The sequence below is a fragment of the Otolemur garnettii genome, unplaced genomic scaffold (genome assembly GCF_000181295.1).
Source record: "Otolemur garnettii isolate 467f Iridium unplaced genomic scaffold, OtoGar3 scaffold00154, whole genome shotgun sequence".
In the NCBI taxonomy this organism is placed as follows: domain Eukaryota; kingdom Metazoa; phylum Chordata; class Mammalia; order Primates; family Galagidae; genus Otolemur; species Otolemur garnettii.
Window position 1 is genome coordinate 3,522,913 of NW_003852549.1, and position 8,296 is coordinate 3,531,208.

Here is an 8,296-nt window from a genome sequence, read left to right on the forward strand (position 1 = left end):
CACCCCCAGGCCTGGCTTGTGGAAACGTGAGCAGATGGCTTTGTTGTCTGCTCCTGTCTACTCTGTAACTCTCCATTTGATGGAAGTGCTATGAGATGTAAACCAAAATGGAAATGCAGTTTACTCTTTGGAATAACAAAGATAACAATATGCATGCTCAACATGTCTGGTTGCTGCAAGGGTTAAATGAGTGAACAGATGTTGCACGAACCAAAGAAGTGTTAGTTATTACCCTTATTTTATTGATTTTCTTGTCTCAAATGTGTGTGACTTTCTCAAAGACTTTAATTTTCACAGATTGTTAAAAGGTAAGATGTTAAAAGGTAAGATGTCCTGCACAAAAGTAGGCCCTAAAGATCCATTTATTGAAGTGCTTTTTGTCCTGTACTTGTAAACATCACTGTTCTTTGTGTTTTCATGAAGTTGCTTACTTCAATTAGCAAAGACAGCAGTAGACAGGGGGTGATTAAGATATCCTCATTGGGGGTTGATGGTTTTAAAACTTACTTATGACTAGGTTAACAACATGCACACTGTAAAAAATTCAAAAAGTACAAGAAGATAGATAGTGAAAATTAAGTCCCTCTGGCCCTGGACCTTAGCCATCACTTTCTCTTCCCAGTGGGCAATCCCTGTGGCCCAATTCCTGAGTATATTTTAGAGATTGTTTCTGATCCATTTATGCATCATATGCACCCACGCTACGCACACTTATTTAAAACAAAGGATAGAATACTGCGCACAGTGCTCTCTTCCTTTCTATGCTCAGTGGTGTAGTTTGCATACCCTTCTATTGCTGAAATAAATAATATAGCCCTGATTTTTTAAAATAACCATGTCGTACTCCAGAGGATGGATTGACTCTAATGTATAACTCAATCTTTAATGGTTATCTTAATTTTGTTATTAAAATTAATACCAGAATGATATCCCTGATCTTTATTGTAATTTTTATTTACTTAAGTATTAAATATTTTATCTGAGGATTTATAATTAATATTTTATCCACAGATAAAAATATTTCTAATAGTGAGGTAGGGATTCAACTTTACGTTTTGTTTTTTGGCCAGGGCTGGGTTTGAACCCACCACCTCTGGCATATGGGGCCCACGCCCTACCCTTTTGAGCCACAGGCACCATCCCAACTTTATGTTTTAACTAGGTATGATGTGTTGAATAATCTATGTTTTCCCCAATGACTTGAAGTATACTTTTATCATATACTAAATTCTCCCAGGTGTTTAGGGAGCAAGGCATAGTATTTGAGGGTGTGGGCTCTGGATTTGAAGCTTAGCTCTTCCACTTACTAGTGGCATAAACTTGAATGAATTATTTAATTTTTTTGCCTCAACTCCCTCATCCAACAAATGAGCATAAAAATATTAACAATGCCACAGAATTGTTGATAATATAAATGCATGATAAAAATTGTGTAAAAAGTTTTAGTGTTGTTTGGTTTATAAAACTCTAAGTAAATTAGTTACTATTATTTTTCTATTTGCATTATTCTGGATTTTGTAGCATTTTTTCCACTGATCTTTCTACTCATCATGGATCTGGTGTCTACCGATTTATGAATTATTTAATGTAACTTACTAGTTATGTCATAGTATCCCATAAATTCTGCTTTTCTCATTATGTTTATGTTTCAGCAATTTCCTCTGTATGTTCTCATGAACTAAGAATCATCTCTTGTAGTTAAAAAAAATATATTGTGTGCAGTTTTGTTGGGAAAAAATTAAATTAAAATATATTAAGGAGAACTAATATCTTTATAATATTGTCTTCTTATTTAGGATTGGACTGTATATTCATCTTTTAAAGTCCTTGTGCCCATCAGCATAATTTTAAAGTTTATATTAGGTTTATTCTTTAAACTATCCATTCTAGGTAATTTTTGTTAGGTTGTTGGTTATAATATATACTACCTAAAGCCTATTAACTTTTTTACCCAGATTTTCTTCTGAATTCTCCTTATTATTTTTATTTGTGATATACTTTAAAGTTTTTTTTTTTTTTTTTCACTGACTCTTTGCTCAGGTCTTTATTCAAAATAAACTGTCCAAAATGATTTGACGTTTATGGAATAAACATTAAAAGAGTTTATACAGTAGGCTTCTTTTCTTCTGTGGTAGGTTTCTTTTCTGCTGGCTTCTTTTCAGCTGCTGGTGTCTTGGTAGAGGCAGCCTTTTTTCCTACCAGAGGCTTTTTCTGCTTTTTAACTCCAACAGGTTTTTTCCCCTTCTTCATTGCTACAGGCTTCTTGCCTGCAACCCCCTTCTCATCTGACTTGTTCTGTAGTCTTGCAGCTGCCTTATCCACCCGGAGTTTGTTGATTCCTGGCCTGGTGAAGAATGGTATTCCGGTGCATGGTCTTTGCATATGGGTTTAGCTTCAACGTGATTCTCAGGTTTTTCAGTGGATTCTTCTTCAGGACTCTGCGATGAATCTTTTTGTGTGGTGCACGAAGAGCTCTTTGGATCTCTGGGCTTTTCATGATTCGGCTAAAGTCTATGTTCATCATCTTGTGCACAGGAAGGTTGTAGTTACTCTTAAGGGAAGCAGCTTTACGCCAAGTGCCATACAGTTCATCTAACTTCCGGAAAGCACTTTCAGTCCAAATGCAGAAACGTCCACCAGGAGCAAGTTTCAAAATGTTCAGCTTGCTTACATTAAGCAGAGTAATTCCAGGGATGTTCCTGGAAGCCTTGATGATACCATTGTCCTCATTATAGATGATGCAGGGTCCCTTGCATTGGATACGATGATGGTTTCTCATTTTGCCCTTACTGGCCCTCATTCGCTGAGAGGCATAGACCTTTTCAATATCATTCCAGGCCTTAAGTTTCTTAAGAAGTAGAACAGCCTCCTTGGTCTTCTTGTAGCCTTCAACTTTATCTTCAACCACCAACGGAAGTTCAGGAACTTCCTCAATTCAATGACCTTTAGACATGACCAGTGCTGGTAAAGCTGAGGCAGCCAGGACAAAGCAGATGGTGTATTGCTTTTGGGTTGTGTTCACTCTGTGGTACCAGTGACGCCAGGTTTTTGTTGGTGCAAACATGCGGCCTCCACGACACATGTTTCCAAAAGCACCCTGGCCAGAATGGTGAGTCCCACCACCTGGAACTCTGGGAATCCTTGCCACAGCTCTGCCAGTACCCCATGACTCAGCACTGGTCTGGTGACCTGCTAATTCACTGACAGCATATGGCTGTCTGTTGTTTTTACGCAAGTTGGTGTGAACAAAGTTCACAATATCTGGTCAAATGGGAGCCTTGAAGACAGCAGGCAAAGTGACATTTTTGCCAGATGACTCCCCCTTTTCAGAGTACACTGTTATCAGTGCACAGGCACAAGCCATGTCGGGGAGAGGGAGAGATATACTTTAAAGTTGATGAGTTTTAAAGGTAAATGTTACCTGTAAAACCAATTTTGCCTCTTTAAATGACATTTTTTTCTGTCACCTAACTGCATGAGGACCATTCCCTATAGAACAAATGAGGTTGCTGGCAGAGACCATGCTTTCTTGTTCAGATTTTAAAAACAATGTTTTCAATTACATTCCATTGGCAATAAACTGGTATACATTCACTCATAACATACAAACCTACATACACTCTTTCTATATATCTATATATAGACAGGTATAGATAATTTGTGATTCATGTTAAGAAGTAACTATTTTTAGTATTTAGTACTTAAACTTCTTTATCTAGAATGGACATTATATAACTAGCATATATGGAGATGATAGTGGGATTAATATGTTTATCCATAGAAATGCAATAATAGATTTCCTACTATTGAATGATCTGAGCATTATTGGTAAAAGAGTCTGTCAGCTGGTATTTTATTTAAAATTTTGCATTAGTGTTCACAAATGACTATGGTCTATGGGCTTATTTGCTGTGTCTTATATTTATGGAGTTTTTGTAGTTTATAAGAGATTTTACAGACTTCTATTTACGACAATATGGTAGATCATGTATCTAAAAACACTTTCTCATTATAGAACACATAAAAATGCCAAATAAAACAATACAAAGCTTTTAAATACATGATTAATAAGGTTCTCTTTTTTTGGTGTCATATTTGAAATTTTCTATTTTTGTTGGCAAGCACACATTATGTCTTTATTATCAAATTTATTTGCAGAGTTGAAGTATTCTCTGATGAAGAACTCAAAGTCTGTGTATCTATGATCATTTCCTATTATCTTTTTTATTTTGTATATTTCTGCTTATTATTTATTTTCTTTATTATGCTTGCAATTATCTACTCCCACTTTTATTAAAGTAGCTCTTAGACTTATTAACTCCATTACTTTTCTGTTTTGAAATTATTGATTTCAGTTTTCACATTTAGCAAATATTTTTGATTGATTTTATTTTGTCATTACTTTCTAATTTCTTTTTTTTTTTTATTGCTTGGGATTCATTTAGGATATACCTCCTTATCTCCTTTTTACTTCTCACTTCCACCTTTGCTTCAAATTACCTTGTTTCAGAGCCTAAGTCAAAAGGAGGGGTAGGGTAAAGCACAAACAGAGAGAAATAAGAGGAAAAGAAGGAAAGAAGGAAAGAGAAGAAAGGAGGAAAAGAAAAAGAAAAAAGGGAACTGGGATGAAAGAATAGAATTAAAGAACAGAGGAAAGTCAGGACAGGAAGAAAGAATGAGAATGATAGAAGAAATGGTATTGATTGATATGGTGTTAAGGCCATGACAGTAATTCAAAGATTTTTGAGGTGCTGGTTTGGGTGGGTTCCTTGAAATCAGGAGTTCATTATCAGCCCAAGCAAAGTCAAACTCTTCCCCTGCCCAAACTAGGACAGGAATAAAGGAGCAAAGACAGAAAGCAAGAAGGAAAAAAATAAATAAAAATGAAAAAGAAATAGAAAAATTCTTTAGTATGGAGTTGTCAATACCATCTTCCTAGGGCCAATGGTAGAAGGACTCCCAGACCATGATCTCTTAGTCTCCTTGAGTTCCTTGAGTTCCTTAGTCTCCTTGAGTCTCCTACTGCCATATTATCCCCACAAGACCACAGTCATGCCACACCAGCACTAAGCAAAAAAAAAAAAAAAGAAGAGATGAAAAAGAAAAGAAAAAAATAAGAATAGATAAAGAAAATTAAAAATGCAGTTGTATCAAATAAAGGAAAGAGAGGGAAAAGGAAAAAGGAAAGAAAGAAGACCAAAAAAAGGAGGCAATAGCTTAGCTGTTGCACAAGCAATTTATGTGGGATAATGAAAGTAGAAGAGTCTCTATTAAAAGAGAGAATGAAGATGAGTGAAATAGAGAGATAAAATAAATGAGGCTAAAATACCATTACCAAAAATATAGGAGGCCTTGCTCTTGATAAAGATAAAAAGGGAAGTTATGGATAGAACCAACCAAACAAATTAGCAAAAACAGTACACAACAAAACAAAAAATGCTCAAATAGCCAAAAACGGCAGCAACCTCAGCAACATAGAGGAGAAAAACAATGAAAATAAAGTAAAAACATTTAAAAAATAAATATAATTACTAAAAAAAATTACATGTATACATATACTATATATATATACACACATACATTACATATATATATATATATACACACACATATATATATGGGTACCAACATTAATAGGAACATATATGTTGCAATATGTCACTGGGAAACCAAGTGGCACTGTGTTTTTTTTAGGAGACAGAACACAGTGGGCAACCTCTGTGGTTCCTATTCCTAATTTACTTACTTTTGGTGATCTCCTGATTGTTTCCTCAGCATTCATGCCCCATAGGGTTGGGATCTTAAAGCTCTCCAGAACCTCTTAGGGACAAGTCTCACAGTACCCCATGACCAAAGTTCCCATGGGGTGTGCAAGTCCCTCAGCCTGTCCCGAGAATAGAGTTCTGATCCCAGAAGGAGGAATTAAGACAGCAATGCTTTAGGCCCCTGCTAAGATCTTCTCATGACCTTCCCACAATGATAGACCCCTGGCTGCTGAGGCCTTCCCAATATGGCTCTCTTGCCAGTTACCAAACTGAGGTCAAAACCACTCCAACAAGTATTCAAATCTGGTTGCTGTATACTGTTCAAGTCCACCCACTCTTCCAAACTTTCCACTCAATGCATAGCTTCCCTCCCCAAAACTGAAAACTCTGGAAAGGCTTCCTCTTGCCCCAGACCTCTGTAGGGGGGGCAGCCAATCCTGGGGTTGCAATCACTTGCCTAATGCATCAGATTTCTACCTCTCTGAATCACATGCTGTATCCAACCCACCACCTCCTCACTATGCTCCCTGAGCTCTGATCCTTCTGGTCACTCACCTGAATGATCCTTCTAGTCTTCCATCTTGTTCTGCCCCCCACTTTCTAATTTCTTGAGTTAATTTTTTCCAACATTTTACTATAAAAAATTTCATAGCCTGAAGTTACTTGCATATATAATAACACCTAATATCAGATATGTGTGGCCCTCACTGGGCCAGCTGTTTGCTACAATCCTTCTGACCCTCCACCCAACCCCCCCCCCAGAGCAAACTGAATTTAGTATGTGGTATACTGATATCCCTAGAAAGACAATAAGCTGAGTTATAACAGAAGGAATTCTTAAACAAGTAACAAAAAAAAAATCATTAACAACAATGTTGCAATAAATACAAACATGTGTCTTTTTATATTTTCAATAATAATTAGAAATTTTCAATGTGGAAATAATATATATTATTATACACTATATATTACTTATATAGTGTTTACCATATGCCAGACAATTATGCTGTACAAATATCACAATATTTAATCTTCATTAACACCATGATATGGGTTTTATTATTCCTGTTTTACAGACAGTAAAGCAAAATCCCAGAGAGATTAAATAAGTGGTCTAAGGTCATTCAGGTGGTGGATTGTTAACTGGAATTTTAGCCTGACCAATCTAATTTCAGAACCTGTCCCCAAAATGTTACATAATGCAGCATGAGAATAGAAAATAATGAAAACTAAACCTTATTCTCTGCTGGCCACTCTACTATGCACTTACAAATATTAGCTTAATTAAGCTTCAGAACAATCCTACAATGTAGACTGTGTTTTTCTCTTGCTTCACAGATGAGGAAATGGAGGTAGAACAAAAAACAAGATGGTTATCAAGCCAAGAATTTGACATGAATTATGTCTAAATCTTCAGAGCTTAGAAGAGTGCCTAGTATGTGAAAAGTGTTCAATAAAATACACACATATATTTATATATATAATACATTGTATATACTTCATAACACTATATATGTGACATAGTATACATATCTTATGTATAAAATATATGTTTAAATAAAGAATGATTTATATGAAAAAAATTTTAAACATACAATGAAGTCAAACACATAGATTTATTCATCTCATAAATTCTCCCAATAACATTTTATTTATACTAATTTTGTATGCAACATTTATCTTCCATCTCTTTATCCAGAAATCCATCTGACTTTGTTGACCCATTTCAAAATAAATTAAAGAAATCAGGTTACTTCTCCAAACTATACACTTGAACCTTAAACAACAGAGGGGTTACTGACATCAACCCTTCCCCCACAGCCTTGTACAATAAAAAGTATAACATTTGATTCCCCAAAACTTAACTACTAATCACCTACTTTTGATAGGAAGCCTTACGATAAAATAAACAGTCAACACATATTTTGTATATTTTATATGTTATATGCTGTGTTCTTACAATAAAGCCAGAAAGAAAATGTTATTAAGAAAAATGTAAGGAAGAGAAGATATATTTACTACATATTAAATGCAAGTAGATCATCATGAAGTTCTTCATCCTCATAGTCTTTTATATTGAGTCAGCTGAGAAGGATGAGGAAGAGAAGGGGTGGTTTATGCTGTCACAGGGGTGGCAGAAGCATAGGAAAATCTGTGATAATAAGTGGATCTGCTCAGTTCAAACCCACATTGTTCAAGGGTCATGTGCACATATTACAGATATTATTGTTAAACATTTGCTACGATTTTTCTTTTTGATGTGAGATTTACATACAATGAAAGGCACGCATCTTAAATTTATATTTGTTGATTTTTGGCAAATATGTACATTGGGTGTAACTAAAACGCTATCATAATCCCAGAAATTTCTCTCATGCCCTGCTAATCAATCACCATCCCCCACCTCACCCAGAGACAAACACTATTCTGATTTTTTTCAACCATCATAGTTTTCCTGTTTTAGAAACTCCTACAACTGTAGCTGTAGAGTTGTGTTCTCATTTGTGTGAGGTTTCTTTCACAACATATTC

The 8,296-nt window shown here is 35.4% G+C and overlaps 1 pseudogene across 1 annotated transcript; it reads right to left on the bottom strand.

The window, feature by feature from the left end:
- Positions 1-2,021: 2,021 nt before the first annotated feature.
- On the bottom strand, positions 2,022-3,364 carry LOC100959172 (annotated as a pseudogene). The gene has a single exon (XR_001161683.1). The product of XR_001161683.1 is annotated as a 60S ribosomal protein L4 pseudogene (transcript).
- Between the last annotated feature and the right edge of the window lie 4,932 nt (positions 3,365-8,296).